This window comes from Triticum dicoccoides, chromosome 2A (genome assembly GCF_002162155.2).
Source record: "Triticum dicoccoides isolate Atlit2015 ecotype Zavitan chromosome 2A, WEW_v2.0, whole genome shotgun sequence".
Taxonomy (NCBI): Eukaryota; Viridiplantae; Streptophyta; class Magnoliopsida; order Poales; family Poaceae; genus Triticum; species Triticum dicoccoides.
In genome coordinates this window covers 1,231,466-1,249,732 of record NC_041382.1, presented here as the reverse complement: position 1 = coordinate 1,249,732, position 18,267 = coordinate 1,231,466, and the positions used below count along the sequence as shown (strand labels likewise).

General features: G+C 42.3%; 1 long non-coding RNA gene across 5 annotated transcripts; it reads right to left on the bottom strand.

The window, feature by feature from the left end:
* Positions 1-11,342: 11,342 nt before the first annotated feature.
* LOC119352624 lies at positions 11,343-16,009 on the bottom strand. 5 transcript variants are annotated; one of them, XR_005170205.1, is made up of 6 exons: positions 15,612-16,009; positions 14,322-14,776; positions 14,017-14,085; positions 12,757-12,832; positions 12,510-12,611; positions 11,343-11,665 (listed from the first exon to the last, which is right to left on the bottom strand). It is a non-coding gene; the product is annotated as an uncharacterized LOC119352624 (long non-coding RNA). The 5 variants fall into 5 exon arrangements; XR_005170203.1 differs by lacking the exon at positions 12,757-12,832; XR_005170204.1 differs by lacking the exons at positions 12,757-12,832; positions 15,612-16,009 and adding an exon at positions 14,867-15,601.
* Positions 16,010-18,267: the final 2,258 nt, after the last annotated feature.

Sequence of the window (18,267 nt, the reverse complement as noted above, 5' to 3'; positions counted from 1 at the left end):
ATTTGAAAGTTTAGAGTTTGGCACATAAAAATTTACTTGGAACGGCAGGTAGATACCGCATATAGGAAGGTATAGTGGACTCATATGGAATAACTTTGGGGTTTATGGAATTGTATGCACAAGCGATATTCCCGCTTAGTACAAGTGAAGGCTAGCAAAAGACTGGGAAGCGACCAACTAGAGAGCGACAACAGTCATGAACATGCATTAAAATTAATAAACATTGAGTGCAAGCATGAGTAGGATATAATCCACCATGAACATAAATATCGTGAAGGCTATGTTGATTTGTATCAACTACATGTGTGAACATGTGCCAAGTCGAGTCAATCGAATCATTCAAAGGAGGATAACACTCTACTATACCACATCACAATCATTTTAATAGCATGTTGGCACGCAAGATAAATCATTATAAACTCTTAGCTAATTAAGCATGGCATAAGCAACTATAATCTCTAATTTTCATTGCAAACATGTTTATTCATAACAGGCTGAATCAAGAACGATGAAGTAATCATATTTACAAAAATTAGAGAGGTCGAGTTCATACCAGCTTCTCTCATCTCAATCAGTCCATCATATATCGTCATAATTGCCTTTCACTTGCACGACCGAACGATGTGAATAATAATAATAGTGCACGTGCATTGGACTAAGCTGAAATCTGCAGGCATTCAATAAACAGGAGAAGACAAGGCAATATGGGCTCTTGGATAATTGAACAATAATGCATATAAGAGCCACTTCAACATTTTCATTGTGGTCTTCTCCGATCGACCCCAAAGAATAGCAAAGAAATAAAACCATTTACACGGGAAAGCTCCCAACAAACAAAACAAGAACATGAAATCTTTTTGGGTTTTCTTTTAATTATTACTACTACAGCATGAAAAATAAACTAGCTAAAAGCTAAAACTAATTTTTTTATTTTTCTTAAGGTTTTTCGAACACACAAGAAGAAAGCATAAAAAGGATAATAAACTAGCATGGATATTATAATGAAAAAGTATGAGCACCGACAACTGGCACGAGTGTGTGAATATGAATGTAATGTCGGTGAGAAATACGTACTCCTCCAAGCTTAGGCTTTTATCCTAAGTTGATCTATGCCCATGGATCAAAGTTGTAGTTGGGGTCGTACTGAGAAGGAGCCTCGGGTTGCCACTGGTTGGCAATCTCCTCCGGATCCCACTGGTAAACAGACTATCGTGAAGGATCAAATTGTTGTTCCGGCTCTGGCTTTGTAGCTGGTGTGGGGTTCTGGTAGGCATGAAATGCCTCCGGCTGAACAAGGTACTTGCCTGTAGATAAGTCAAACAAAGAAGGAGCAGGCAAAGTAATAATCTCAGGGTGAATTTTATCAAATATCAGTTTGTACTTAAGCGTCTTTTACCTATTCTTAACGATAAAATCATGTGGTACCATACTCTTATAGTGTAGAAAAACAGGAGGCAACAACTTTTCTTGTTTCTCATAATGCCTAATAGGTATGTTAAAATGTGAAGCGAGGCGCGAGGCAAAAATACCTCGCAAGATGGGGCCCTTCGTACGGTTAAGATTTAACCGCTTTGCAACAATAGCGCCCATACTAAATGTGTCATCACAGAACAAGGCATGGAACAAAATGACAATATCAGGGGCACTAAGGTTGCCACAGTTTCCGCGACCAATTAAGCAACTACTAGCAAATAATGCAAAGTAACATAGAACGGGAAAATGTATGCTAGTAATTCTTGCGTCGGACACTTTCCCCCTTTCCCCTACAGCAATTGTATCAATAAACCCCTCCACATCGTTACGATGTGGTGAAGGAAATATGCCCTAGAGGCAATAATAAAGTTATTATTTATTTCCTTATATCATGATAAATTTTTATTATTCATGATAGAATTGTATTAACCGGAAACATAATACATATGTGAATACATAGACAAACAGAGTGTCACTAGTATGCCTCTCCTTGACTAGCTCGTTAATTAAAGATGGTTACGTTTCCTAACCATAGACATGAGTTGTCATTTAATTAACGGGATCACATCATTAGGAGAATGATGTGATTGACTTGACCCATTTCGTTAGCTTAGCACTTGATCGTTTAGTATGTTGCTATTGCTTTCTTCATGACTTATGCATGTTCCTATGACTATGAGATTATGCAACTCCCGTTTACCGGAGGAACACTTTGTGTGCTACCAAACGTCACAACGTAACTGGGTGATTATAAAGATGCTCTACAGGTGTCTCCGAAGGTACTTGTTGGGTTGGCGTATTTCGAGATTAGGATTTGTCACTCCGATTGTCGGAGAGGTATCTCTGGGCCCACTTGGTAATGCACATCACTTAAGCCTTGCAAGCATTGCAACTAATGAGTTAGTTGCGGGATGATGTATTACAGAACGAGTAAAGAGACTTGCCGGTAACGAGATTGAACTAGTTATTGAGATACCCACGATCGAATCTCGGGCAAGTAACATACCGATGACAAAGGGAACAACGTATGTTGTTATGCGGTCTGACCGATAAAGATCTTCGTAGAATATGTGGGAGCCAATATGAGCATCCAGGTTCCGCTATTGGTTATTGACCGGAGACGTGTCTCGGTCATGTCTACATAGTTCTCGAACCCGTAGGGTCCGCACGCTTAAAGTTTCGATGACAGTTATATTATGAGTTTATGTATTTTGATATACCGAAGGTAGTTCGGAGTCCCGGATGAGATCGGGGACATGACGAGGAGTCTCGAAATGGTCGAGACGTAAATATTGATATATTGGACGACTATATTCGGACATCAGAAAGGTTTCGAGTGATTCGGGTATTTTCGGGGGTACCGGGGAGTTATGGGAATACGAGGAAGAAGCAATGGGCCTCATGGGCCAAGTGGTGGAAGAGAGGAAGCAGGGCGCGCGAGCCCCCTAGCCCAAACCGAATTGGACTAGGGGGCCAGCCCCCCTTTCCTCCTTTTCCTCCCTCTCCTTCCTTCTCCTTCTCCTTTCCTTCCTTCCCCTCTCCTACTTGGACTAGGAAAGAGGGGGGAATCCTACTTGGAGTAGGATTGCCCCCTTGGGCGCGCCTCCTCCCCTTGGCCGGCCCTCTCCTCCTCCCCCCCTTTATATACGGAGGAAGGGGGCACACCATAGACACAACAATTGATTTGATCTTTTAGCCGTGTGCGGTGCCCCCTCCACCATAGTCCACCTCAATAATACTGTAGCGGTGCTTAGGCGAAGTCCCATCGGTAGAACATCATCATCGTCACCATGCCATCGTGCTGATGAAACTCTCCCTCAACACTCGGCTGGATCGGAGTTCGAGGGACGTCATCGGGCTGAACGTGTGCTGAACTCGGAGGTGTCGTGCGTCGGTACTTGATCGGTCGGATCGTGAAGACGTACGACTACATCAACCGTGTTGTGCTCGCTTTCGCTTTCAGTCTACGAGGGTACGTGGACAACACTCTCCCCTCTCGTTGCTATGCATCACCATGATCTTGCGTGTGCGTAGGATTTTTTTTGAAATTACTACGTTCCCCAACAGTGGCATCCGAGCCAGGTTTTATGCGTAGATGTCATATGCACGAGTAGAACACAAGTGAGTTGTGGGCGATATAAGTCATACTGCTTATCAGCATGTCATACTTTGGTTCGGCGGTATTGTTGGATGAACCGGCCCGGACCGACATTACGCGTACGGTTACGCGAGACTGGTTCTACCGACGTGCTTTGCACACAGGTGGCTGACGGGTGTCAGTTTCTCCAACTTTAGTTGAATCGAGTGTGGCTACGCCCGGTCCTTGAGAAGGTTAAAAAAACACCAACTTGACAAACTATTGTTGTGCTTTTGATGCGTAGGTAAGAACAATTCTTGCTAAGCCCGTAGCAGCCACGTAAAACTTGCAACAACAAAGTAGAGGACGTCTAACTTGTTTTTGCAGGGCATGTTGTGATGTGATATGGTCAAGACGTGATGAGTTATAAGTTGTTGTATAAGATGATCATGTTTTGTTGAAGTTGTCGGCAACTGGCAAAAGCCTTATGGTTGTCCCTTTATTGCATAAGATGCAAGCGCCAAATAATTGCTTTACTTTATCGCTATGCGATAGCAATAGTTGCAAGAGCAATAATTGTCGAGACGACCATTTGACGACACATTGATATAGATCAAGATGATGGAGATCATGGTGTCATGCCGGTGACGATTGAAATCATGACGATGCTTTGGAGATGGAGATCAAAGGCACAAGATGATGATGGCCATATCATGTCACATATTTTGATTGCATGTGATGTTTATCTTTTATACATTTTATTTTGCTTAGTTCGGCGGTAGCTTTGATGATCTCTCACTAAATTATCAAGGTATAATTGTTCTCCCTCAGTATGCACCGTTGCGAAAGTTCTTCGTGCTGAGACACCACGTGATGATCGGGTGTGATAGGATGTCTATCTAAGTCGGAGTTCTTAAGTAATATGATTAATTGAACTTAAATTTATCATGAACTTAGTCCTGGTAGTATTTGCATATCTATGTTGTAGATCAATTGCTCGCGATGTAGCCCCCCGTTTATTTTGATATGATTCCTAGAGAAAACTAAGTTGAAAGATGTTAGTAGCAATGATGCGGATTGGATCCGTGATCTGAGGTTTATCCTCATTGCTGCACAGAAGAATTATGTCCTTGATGCACCGCTAGTTGACAGACCTATTGCAGGAGCAGATGCAGACGTTATGAACGTTTTGACAAAAGCTTGGTATGATGACTACTTGATAGTTAAGTGCACCATGGTTTACGGCTTAGAACCGGTACTTCAAAAAAAATTGAACGCCACGGAGCATATAAGATGTTCCAAGAGTTGAAATTGGTATTTCATACTCATGCCCGTGTCGAGAGGTATGAGACCTCTAACAGTACTTTGCCTACAAGATGGAGGAGAATAGCTCAACCAGTGAGCATGTGCTCAGATTGTCTGGGTACTACAATTGCTTGAATCAAGTGGGAGTTAATCTTCCAGATAAGATAGTAATTGACAGAATTCTCTAGTCACCATCACCAAGTTACTAGAACTTCGTGATGAACTATAATATGCAAAAGGATAACACAAACAATTCCCTAGCTCTTCGTGATGCTGAAATCGACAAAGGTAGAAATCAAGAAAAACATCAAGTGTTGATGGTTGACAAGACCACTAGTTTCAAGAAAAGGGCAAAGGGAAGAAGGGAAACTTCAAGAAGAACAGCAAGCAAGTTGCTGCTCAAGTGAAGAAGCCCAAGTCTGGACCTAAGCTTGAGACTAAGTGCTTCTGCTGCAATGGAACTGGTCACTGGAAGCAGAACTACCCCAAGCATTTGGCGGACAAGAAGCATGGCTAAGTAAACAACGGTATATTTGATATACATGTTATTGATGTGTACTTTACTAGTGTTTATAGCAACCCCTCGATATTTGATACGGGTTCAGTTGCTAAGAGTAGTAACTCAAAACGGGAGTTGCAAAATAAACAAAGACTAGTTAAGGGTGATGTGACGTGGTGAGTTGGAAGTGGTTCCAAGATTGATATGATCATCATCGCACACTCCCTATACTTTAGGGATTAGTGTTGAACCTAAATAAATGTTATTTGGTGTTTGCGTTGAGCATGAATATGATTTGATCATGTTTATTGCAATACGGTTATTCATTAAAGTCGGAGAATAATTGTTGTTCTATTTACATGAATAAAACCTTCGATGGTCATACTCCCAATGAAAATAGTTCGTTGGATCTCGATCGTAGTGATACACATATTCATAATATTGAAGCCAAAAGATGCAAAGTTAATAATGATAGTGCAACTTATTTGTGGCACTGCCGTTTAGGTCATATTGGTGTAAAGCGCATGAAGAAACTCCATGCTGATGGGATTTTGGAATCACTTGATTATGAATCACTTGATGCTTGCGAACCATGCCTTATGGGCAAGATGACTAAGACTCCGTTCTCCGGAACAATGGAGCAAGCAACTGACTTATTGGAAATAATACATACTGATGTATGCGATCCAATGAGTGTTGAGGCTCGCGGCGGGTATCGTTATTTTCTGATTTTCACAGATGATTTGAGCAGATATGGGTATATCTACTTGATGAAACATAAATCTGAAACATTTGAAAAGTTCAAAGAATTTCAGAGTGAAGTGGAAAATCATCATGACAAGAAAATGAAGTTTCTATGATTTGATCGCGGAGACGAATATTTGAGTTATGAGTTTGGCCTTCAGTTAAAACAATGTGAAATAGTTTCACTACTCACGCCACCTGGAACACCACAATGTAATGGTGTGTCCGAACGTCATAACCGTACTTTATTAGATATGGTGTGATCTATGATGTCTCTTACCGATCTACCACTATCGTTTTGGGTTATGCATTAGAGACAGCTACATTCACATTAAATAGGGCACCATCTAAATCCATTGAGACGACACCGTATGAACTATAGTTTGGCAAGAAACCAAATTTGTCGTTTCTTAAAGTTTGGGGCTGCGATGCTTATGTGTAAAAGATTCAACCTAATAAGCTCGAACCCAAATCAGAGAAATGTGTCTTCATAGGATACCCAAAGGAGACTGTTGGGTACACCTTCTACCACAGATCCGAAGGCAAGACTTTTGTTTCTAAATTCGAAATCTTTCTGGAGAAGGAGTTTCTCTCGAAAGAAGTGAGTGGGAGGAAAGTAGAACTTGATGAGGTAACTGTACCTGCTCCCCTATTGGAAAGTAGTTCATCACAGAAACCGGTTTCTGCGACACCTACACCAATTAGCGAGGAAGTTAATGATGATGATCATAACACTTCAGATCAAGTTGTTACTGAACCTCGTAGGTCAACCAGAGTAACATCCGCACCAGAGTGGTACGGTAATCCTATTCTGGAAGTTATGTTACTAGACCATGACGAACCTACGAACTATGAAGAAGCGATGGTGAGCCCAGATTCCGCAAAATGGCTTGAGGCCATGAAATCTGAGATGGGATCCATGTATGAGAACAAAGTATGGACTTTGAGTGACTTGCCCAATGATCGGCGAGCCATTGAGATTAAATGGATCTTCAAGAGGAAGACAGACGCTGATAGTAGTGTTACTATCTACAAAAGCTAGAATTATCGCAAAAGGTTTTCGACAAGTTCAAGGTGTTGACTACGATGAGAGTTTCTCACTCGTATCTATGCTTAAGTCTGTCCAAATCATGTTAGCAATTGCCGCATTTTATGAAATCTGGCAAATGGATAAAAAAACTGCATTCCTTAATGGATTTATTAAAGAAGAGTTGTATATGATGCAAACAGAAGGTTTTGTCAATCCTAAAGGTGGTAACAAAATATGCAAGCTCCAACGATCCATCTATGGACTGGTGGAAGCATCTCGGAGTTGGAATATATGCTTTGATAAGTTGATCAAAGCATATAGTTTTATACAGACTTGCGGTGAAGCCTGTATTTACAAGAAAGTGAGTGGGAGCACTACATCATTTCTGATAAGTATATGTGAATGACATATTGTTGATCAGAAATAATGTAGAATTATTCTGCAAAGCATAAAGGAGTGTTTGAAAGGAGTTTTTCAAAGAAAGACCTCGGTGAAGCTGCTTACATATTGAGCATCAAGATCTATAGAGATAGATCAAGACGCTTGATAAGTTTTTCAATGAGTACATACCTTGACAAGATTTTGAAGTAGATCAAAATGGAACAGTCAAAGAAAGAGTTCTTGCCTGTGTTACAAGGTGTGAAATTGAGTAAGACTCAAAGCCTGACCACGGCAGAAGATAGAAAGAGAATGAAAGTCATTCCCTATGCCTTGGCCATAGGTTCTATAAAGTATGCCATGATGTGTACCATATCTATTGTATACCTTACACTGATTTTGGCAAGGGAGTACAATATTGATATAGGAGTAGATCACTGGACAGCGGTCAAAATTATCCTGAATAAGGATATGTTTCTCGATTATGGAGGTGACAAAAAGGTTCGTCGTAAAGGGTTACGTCGATGTAAGTTTTGACACAGATCTGGAAGACTCTAAGTCTCAATCTAGATACATATTGAAAGTGGGAGCAATTAGCTAGAGTAGCTCCGTGCAGAGCATTGTTGACATAGAAATTTCCAAAATACATACGGATCTGAATGTGGCAGACCCATTGACTAAATTTCTCCCACAAGCAAAACATGATCACACCTTAGTACTCTTTGGGTGTTAATCACATAGCGATGTGAACTAGATTATTGACTCTAGTAAACCCTTTGGGTATTGGTCACATGACGATGTGAACTATGGGTCTTAATCACATGGTGATGTGAACTATTGGTATTAAATCACATGGTGATGTGAACTAGATTATTGACTCTAGTGCAAGTGGGAGACTCAAGGAAATATGCCTTAGAGGCAATAATAAAGTTATTATTTATTTCCTTATATCATGATAAATTTTTATTATTCATGCTAGAATTGTATTAACCGGAAACATAATACATGTGTGAATACATAGACAAACAGAGTGTCACTAGTATGCCTCTACTTGACTAGCTCATTAATTAAAGATGGTTATGTTTCCTAACCATAGACATGAGTTGTCATTTGATTAATGGGATCACATCATTAGGAGAATGATGTGATTGACTTGACCCATTCCGTTAGCTTAGAACTTGATCGTTTAGTATGTTGCTATTGCTTTCTTCATGACTTATACATGTTCCTATGACTATGAGATTATGCAACTCCCATTTACCGGAGGAACACTTTATGTGCTACCAAACATCACAACGTAACTGGGTGATTATAAAGGTGCTCTACAGGTGTCTCTGAAGGTACTTGTTGGGTTGGCGTATTTCGAGATTAGGATTTGTCACTCCGATTGTCGGAGAGGTATCTCTGGGCCCACTTGGTAATGCACATCACTTAAGCCTTGCAAGCATTGCAACTAATGAGTTAGTTGCGGGATGATGTATTACAGAATGAGTAAAGAGACTTGCCGGTAACGAGATTGAACTAGTTATTGAGATACCCACGATCGAATCTCGGGCAAGTAACATACCGATGACAAAGGGAACAACATATGTTGTTATGCGGTCTGACCGATAAAGATCTTCGTAGAATATGTGGGAGCCAATATGAGCATCCAGGTTCCGCTATTGGTCATTGACCGGAGACGTGTCTCGGTCATGTCTACATAGTTCTCGAACCTGTAGGGTCCGCACGCTTAAAGTTTCGATGATAGTTATATTATGAGTTTATATGTTTTGATATACTGAAGGTAGTTCGGTGTCCCGGATGAGATCGGGGACATGACGAGGAGTCTCGAAATGTTTGAGACGTAAAGATTGATATATTGGACGACTATATTCGAACATCGGAAAGGTTTCGAGTGATTCGGGTATTTTCGGGGGTACTGGAGAGTTACAGGAACTAGTAGAGTGCCCGTGCGTTGCCACGGGCCTTTTAATCTTTTATTCTGGTTGCACATATATACGTGTATTATTGTATATAATTCGGTGAATTTTAGGCTACTTCCAACAACACTATGCTGGAAACCTTGTCAAAGGATTCCTTTTGAATGTCGACATCATACATCTTCATCTCTCTCATACTCTGCAAAAATAAGCATATATGAAAATACATCTTCTATATTGTCATGTGCAACAAATATATAAAGAAGAACCACTATTTATATATGTCTCTTTTAATTGTGGAGTTTTCAGTCCGCCAATCATAAAGCTTTGTCAATTGACATTTTCAAAGCATCACCCGAAGCCATAGTTCTTATCTCTAATCAACAAAAGCGATATATAAACACATATTAAAATAAAAACATAAGATAAGCCCATATACAATATATGTAGTCCGAGTGAGTGGCATCTGCTTTTTAGTAGAGTAAGTCGCATCCGAATTTTAGTAAGGAACTCACTTGGTAATTATTCTCCAGAAATGACTGGCTAGGGTATGTGTTATTTTTCACTGTATAAAAAGGTATGTGATATTTTTCTCACAACAAACAGTCGCTTTTCCCACAAAAAAAGCAAACGGCAGCTCCTTTTCTTCTCACCTTACAATAAACAAAACAGTTCAATCTCTGACTCTCATTGCATGGCAGAACGTTCACACTCACATCTCATTCTCCCGGCCTGCTCTCCTTGTCACGGCTTCGTCGCCACAATCTCTCTTCACCATGGCCTCTTGCTGCTGCCTCCCCTCAATGCCACGTCATTCAACCCGCACCTTCCTCTCACCGCCATCTCTCCTTCCCTCCACGGTGTCAACCGCCCCCTCCTCTCCCCTCCACGACATCCTAGGCCAATTCCCGGTGCTAAGGAATGCACATCGTCGTAGCTCAGAGCGACCACCACAATGTGTTTTTGCTGCCATGATATATGAAATGGTATATATCATGCGCTCCTTTTGCTTCTTTTTTTGAAATAGCTATTGTCGAGGTATGTCCCCGTGCGTTGCTACAAGGCCAAACTTTATTGAGGGAATAAGAGGAGCATAAGGGGACAAACGTAAAGAAAATCAAATAACCGAAAGAAGATTATGTGGAAATAATCAGAGATAAAACATGTTTTTCTTACTCGACAAAGGCGATGCATGTGGAGTGCACACAATCACTGAACAACCTTGGTCGAGCAACCTTAATGAAAAGTAAAAGCACCACAGTTCATTCATATGAAAACATGTTCAAAAGATAAAAGCATTTGAACACATCTGGCCATAAATTCTTTGGAAGAGTAAGTAAATATGATTGAAACATGAAGGTAGCATATGTGCATCGGTGATTAAATAATGAGGCATGCAATCAAGGGAAAATAATAAAATGTTGGGTTTTTGCTCGAAAATAACACCTTGATTAAAACTTTCTTCCATCATCATCATGCTAAATTTTGCAGTTAATGGGGTATATGATAGATCAACATCATATCTGTTTTTACGTGTTTCAAGGTGGGGTTCCATTTCATGTTTCTTTGTGCTTCTAGTGTAGAGGAGTTTATATTTCACATATATCAAAAAGTAATCTTTGTATTCCATAAAATAAGTTTCAAATAGATTTTAGTGTATTAGCAGTGTTCTACAAAGAGTGCGTTAATAGTGCTAACTTTTCAATGTCAATTGATCAAGAAATGGAAGTTAAAAAATTAGTTTGTACTTGTAGTTGCATGCAACTGTGCGGACGGATAACCATTGGGAGATAAATATCAGGAATCATTAACTAAAACTGGTGATAGTTAATCCGTATCATGTGAAATATCTTGACAAGATCATAAAACAACCAAATTGGACCGTTACCAGGTAGCCACGACCCACCCCTGAGAACAAACTCAGAAAAATATGTAAAATATATATCCACGTCCATAATACAACCATAATGCATATCCACGTCCATGTCTTCCTGATATGCTTCTACGACACACTTCTCTAGGACTGGACTTAAGAGGGCTACTACACCAACAAACATAAGCATCCGATAATTGCCTATTCTTCTGATTTATTTATAGGTTTTTATACTATACCAAGGTTGGGGGCTACGAAGAAGTGAATCTTGAGGAGGCGTCATCGATCTGTATTGAGGACTCTAGATCTCTGATCGATCATCTTAGTGCAAGGAGCCACACCATCTGTAAACCATTGTAGGATACTACAAAATGGATAAAATTTCATTCAACATAAGTGCATAACAATAGTAAGTCATTCAAGGGAAATCTTAACAAGTAAACAAATTAATGTTACCATTATTCAAAAAGGAAAGATGCCTACTCATTTTGAAAAGAGTATGCCTACCCATTTTTAAAAGAGCATGCCTACTCATTGTCGTAGCCTTGGTGTCATCAGAAAGAGCCTATCTATGTAATAAAACGCTCACTGGAAAACCTCAATTGCAAGAGCAATCAGGTAGGAAGGCTCAAACAAAAGATGTAAAGCAACAAGTGATATATCTGATTGTCTTCCTCTCCATGTTGTGTCTTCTCTTCTTCTCACTTCCCTCTAGGCAGCAACCATCGTGATACCTATTTGCAATGGCGGAGTTACCTAAAAAATGTTGGCGGGCTGGATAGTGCAAATAGCACCACCAAACTAAAAATCAATGCAATATTGTGGGATAAACTTCATGTAAAACTCCTTTTCGCTCTAGCCCAGGGCGGGCCATGGCCCTTTGAGCCTTGCCATAGCTCCACTGGTGCCTATTTGCTTGTCTTCCCTACCATGTTTTAGGAGTGTATGAAGGCTGGTGCAAATAATCCCAATTTACACAATGGGGAATGCCGGTAAAAGATAGATCGATTGGACTCACATAAGCTGGCACATAGTTTACTATGACTAATCACTCTGTTAACTGATGAGAGTGTAAACACATGCAGTTGGCTAGTAGCTAATACTGTAGAAATAGAAATATAATTTGGCATTGTAAAGGTGATCCCGCCACTACCTCATGTAGCAAATAAATCATAGGTATATAACGGATTGGAAAATAGAAATCTCACCGAGCAAGACCGGATATGTAGGACCCAGATCTGGTTTTGATGTCAATTATGTTGTGGCCGCTCCCAACCTTGAAGCAATGGTCTATCGTGGAATTCTTCCAGCTGCATATGAACTAAGATTTAGAAATTTGGCATGTAATTACTTCTGCAAGTTGTTGAACACTCAAATTTGATAACATAGTAATTCCGCCAAAACAGAATAACTAATGACAAATAGGCAAGAATCGACAACAGCCCCGCAACATACCTCATCTTATTTCAAGTGACCCTAGTTGTTCTTTAATTAGTAGAAACACATAACGGCGGCTCAGATCATATTCCCTCTGTCCAAACATATGAACATAATTACAGGGTAAGCAAGACTTATACGATCATGGCATAATCCACCATTTTATATGGGGTGTGATAGTTCAAACGGCATGCCCCGATAATTTTCAAGTGTCAGATTTTATTTAGGGCCTGAAACAACCAGTGTTACGGCTCTAGGGTGCACATGATACAAGCATTAAAAACATGGCATTGCACCCTCTAGCATATAATGCAATCGACCTATCAAGCAAATATATCTGGCAAAGGTCAGTGTAATCCAAACCTAGCTTATGCAAACTGCAACCAAGATAAACCTTGATGAGCTTACCCAATGGTGGTCGATACATGACTATAAAATCAAGAACCACTGAATCTGATTCAAACACAAAAGAACAAAGGAGAGCTTATGATATCTTGCTAGCCACTGCAGCACCACCCCTCCACTGCGACCTCCTCGTCGATTCTGCAGCCGGCAGCCATACTAATGTGAGGAGATGTGGGGGCGCGGGCCGGCGAACAGCGGATGGGAACCCATGCGGGGAGGCCGCGACGGCGTCAGCAACACAAAAGTGTTGTAGATGTATGCGGCTCGGTTTAGTCGCAGGGTCATATGTGGAGGAACTAAGGATGTTGCAGCCTGACATACAATTAGTGAGGAAAACCATTTTAAATGAAACAAACTTAGGGAGGCTGTCATTCTAAAAGAATAGTACAATTAGTTAGTGCAGCTATGAGATTCTCACACTGGATCCACAATGTCCGTTCCATGCCAACAAGCATCTGCCAACGTTACATATAAGTTTCTCTTATTTATTTTGTGTGTGGAATTTACTTGATAGTATAACTTTGCAGTTGGTATTTTCTATATAAAATATACTCTGGCATTTGAAAAGGTAGTCAAAAGATTAAGATTGTGAAATGAGCCTTCCAAGGCTCAAAACGGAACCGGTAAAATCTGGCATAAGCTAGTGTTCAAATCACTGACTATCAGTGTGCACCGTTCATTGGTACCAGACTATTAGCTATATCAGGCAGTAAAGAAACACCAAACTCATATTCTTCCTGTAAGAGAACTCACAGGGATATGTAAACAAGATGCAAACATGCAAACATGTATGTCCAGATAATCAATTTCTGCAAATTAATCATTGGAAAACAACACTGGAGCAACACCATTCAAAGACAGTCAGACACCAACCTGCGAGTACGGATGTACTATGCTACCTCCAGATTGTTGGAAGGGATAGACTCCCAGGATCTGGAAAACCTTGCCGCTCCAACCAATCAAAGCATACAATGGTTAGCTTCAGAGCATAAATGATGTATGTAATAGTTGAGATATAGCAAAATAAAGAGAGTCAAACTGGGAGGGCCCTAGGATGTTGTTCTGTAGGCAATAATGGATTCGTGAAATCTCTGGACAAGAAAAGAGATTCACCACGCGTGACTATCATGTTAACTGAAACTACACAGTAACTGTCAAGCTTTATAAAAGATGCAAACCTTAGTATTCATTCAAGACTTGGCCTCGCCTCCATTTAGATTCAAGCCTTAGAATTCAAGGCAAAGACGTCTCAGCAAGTTCACGACTTGGCCTCACCTCAATTTGTAATGGATTTCGTAAGCTCTGACAGTAAAAGACCAACAAATGCAAGAATTGGAACATGGAAGAAGCTTAAGTGGGCATGATGCCATCGGGTTGTATGCCAAGATCGTGGTTGTAGAGCTCCCTCTATCTCCCTTGCCAAGCTCTCCCTCTGACCAGCAGTGGAACAACTGTTCCTGCTACTTTTGAACACTCCTTTCACGCTGCCGCAGATCAGTTGGCGGCGTAGGCCAGCTTTCGCTTGTATCATCACGTTGAACACAATATGCGTATATGTTTACTTTCCTTGTATCATCACAACGGATGGTATAAATCTGATTGTGTCCCTGACTCCTTGTCATAATTCTAAATCCTACACAAAGTGAAAAAAGAAAAGACAGATTTGTTAATACAACATTAGGCAAATTTGTTAATACAACATAGTGATATTAGATGCACTAACAGGATCGGTACGTGGTATCTTGTTTGCTATCGGAGAGTGTGATGCCCTTCCTCCTAATCTTATTTGAGCGCTATATCAAAAGAGGCATCAACATTATGATATGAACTATGATAGTCCGACGCAGCAGCTCTTCCAACACAAAGGATCCAGATCTATCGATACGTGACGCTTCTTCAATAATTTCTAGAAGACCCAGGGCAGCTCAGACTTGCTTCGCTCGTGCACAAGTAAACATCAAGTGTAAAATGTCCTCCGGACCCATATGAACATTACACAGAAGTAATTTTACAGTCCTAAGCATGGAATTTTTTTGTTGGAACCAAAAGAGGCGTGTTGATTCAGTTCAGCAGCTTATGAGCAAGTATGAGATTATTGGTCAACTGCACTTGCAGCTCACAGAAATTAAAGGGGCTCCTAATTTGCATTACTAATGGTTAGTCAACTACAAAACCTGAGCGCATGTACCCCTGTCTTTCAGTTCAGATTATAGATTGCAAAATAAAATCAGACAAGAAAGTTGAAGCTGCCCCAAATTTGCATTGCTGATTAAGGAAACAATATATCTGGACTGCAAATTGGATAGCTGGTCATAGTCTTAATGCTTTGAACTGAACAAATTTGACAGAGGACATGGGTGCAAAGTAATACATATGTTGTGATAGTCCTAAAACTATGACTTGGCAAAATGTCAAGTAAATTAAACTACAACAGAAATCTATGAACAAAAAACGGATTGGGCACCCACCTTATGTTGGGCTGCTGCTGCTCCACCGACATGGAGGCTCTGCGGCGAGTCCCCCGGCTGGATCTGGCCACATCGAACACCGGAGTGGCAAGGCCTGGCCCTCTCTTCGTCAGATCGGGTAGGGGAGGGGAGCTCGTGGCCTTGGACGAAGGGAGGAGATCGGGAGGGGAGGGGAGTTCCTAGCCTTGGACGGAGGTAGGAGGGAGGCTGAGACCCACCTATGCCAGGCACGTGGAGGAGGGGGTGGGGGAGGAGGTGGTGGCGGCCGGCTGGGGAGGGAGGTCGTGGTGGCCAGCTCCTCTCGAACCTCGGCGGCGGCTGCTCCTCTCGGATCTCGGCGGCGGCTGCTCCTCTTGGATCTTGGCTGCGGCGTAGGGCTCCTCGGCGGCGGCTGGTGAAAGGTGGATCCTGGATGTCCTGGACGTCTCCGGCGACGGGTCCTGACCAGGATCGGCGCCGGATCCTGGACCGGCGCCGGATCAGTGGAGGCCGGCGCTTGTGATGTGCGATTTACGCGTCGGATCAGTGCCAGGGCGATGGTGAATGGATGGAGCGGGGGCGGCGAAGGGACGAAGGGCGGCGGCGGTGAAGGGACGAAGGCCTGGAGGCGGCGGGCGAAGGAGGGAACAGAGTCGGGCGACTGTTTCTCGCTCGAGGGCACGAAACCTCGCTCGACGGCGCAGAGTGGGGCGATTTTTTTCGCTGGTTAATTTTCGCCGGCTTGGTTTAGCTAGTTTTTTTTCGTTCGGGTTAGTTGGATGCGACGGAAGATTGGGCGCGTGGGGGCGCGTGGGTACTCGGTTGGACGGTTTTTTTTGGTTCATTGCGGCTGAGCGGGAGATGGGAGGAAGTACCAAAGAAGTACCAAAAAAGACCGGGTGAGGTGGGACGAAAATAAAACCCGGAACGCGACCTACCAACTGAGACATTAGGAGTAGAGATACGAGGAAGAGGCAATGGGCCTCATGGGCCAAGTGGTGGAAGAGAGGAAGCAGGGCGCGCGGCCCCCTAGCCCAAACCGAATTGGACTAGCGGGGCAGCCCCCCTTTCCTCCTTTTCCTCCCTCTCCTTCCTTCTCCTTCTCCTTCCCTTCCTTCCCCTCTCCTACTTGGACTAGGAAAGAGGGGGGAATCCTACTTGGAGTAGGATTGCCCCCTTGGGCGCGCCTCCTCCCTTGGTCGTCCCTCTCCTCCTCCCCCCTTTATATACGGAGGAAGGGGGCACCCCATAGACACAACAATTGATTTGATCTTTTAGCCGTGTGCGGTGCCCCCTCCACCATAGTCCAGCTCGATAATACTGTAGCGGTGCTTAGGCGAAGCCCTGCGTCGGTAGAACATCATCATCGTCACCACGCCTTCGTGCTGACAAAACTCTCCCTCAACACTCGGCTGGATCGGAGTTCGAGGGACGTCATCGGGCTGAACGTGTGCTGAACTCGGAGGTGCCGTGCGCCGGTACTTGATCGGCCGGATCGTGAAGACGTACGACTACATCAACCGCGTTGTGCTAACGCTTCCGCTTCCGGTCTACGAGGGTACGTGGACAACACTCTCCCCTCTCGTTGCTATGCATCACCATGATCTTGCGTGTGCGTAGAATTTTTTTTGAAATTACTACGTTCCCCAACATGTGGTTCCTCTACGCTGCCCGAAAAGGGCAACTTGCGAACCTCACAAAATTCATAGAGGGACATCTCCTTATACTCATCATATAAATAGAAATCCACCGAAGGTGGTGACCTCCTAGCATTGAAATGAAAATTTTGCACAAAAATATTAGTGAGTAGGAGATACTGTTCGCGTTGGTCGCGGAAGAAGTCTGTGAGGCATGCATTCTCAGCCAACTCATAAAAATCATCATAAATCCCGGTTGCTCTCAAGAAATCATCACAAGGCCATTCACACGGCCGAACCTCCGTGGTGCAAGGAAGATTATATCTGGGCCTCTTGTCTTCTTCACTTTGCTTATCCTTCGAGCTTCGGCTCGAAGAGCCCCTCAAAAATCTCATCATCATTTTCTGAAAATTTCTGAAATTTTTAGTAACTTCAAATAAAAGTGAACCTAACTCAACAAAATTGCTAGAAACTACTCCCACAAGTGCCTAGAGACTATATCATGCATTAGAACTACTTGGGACCAAATAAATTTGACATGCAAGCTCAAGAACAGGGTCACCTAGGCAGCAAAAATTTGCAATGAATAAAGCACTAGAACAAAAACTAATTGGACCATTGGAGGAGTCACATACCAAAGAACAATCCCCCAAAGCAGTTTTGTGAGTGGACCTTTGAGCTAGGAGATCAAAAATTGCAGCAAAATGAGCTAGAACTCATGCTTGAGCTGGTTGGTGATTTTTTGGGAGGAAGAAGGAGTGTGTGGATGCTGGGATAAGTGGACGGGAGCCACCATGGGCCCACGAGGCAGGGGCGTGCCCTGGACCATCGTGGCCAGGTGCTTGCTCCCCCTGCTATGTTCTCAGCGCCAGATATTCTCAAATATTCCAAAAAAATCATATTTCAATTTCAGGGCATTTGGAGAACTTTTATTTTTGGGGTAATTTTTTATTGCACGGATAATTCAGAAAACTGATAGAAAATACCACTTTCGCTTTATTTAATCTAAATAACAGGAAGTAAAAGGAGGGTACAGAACG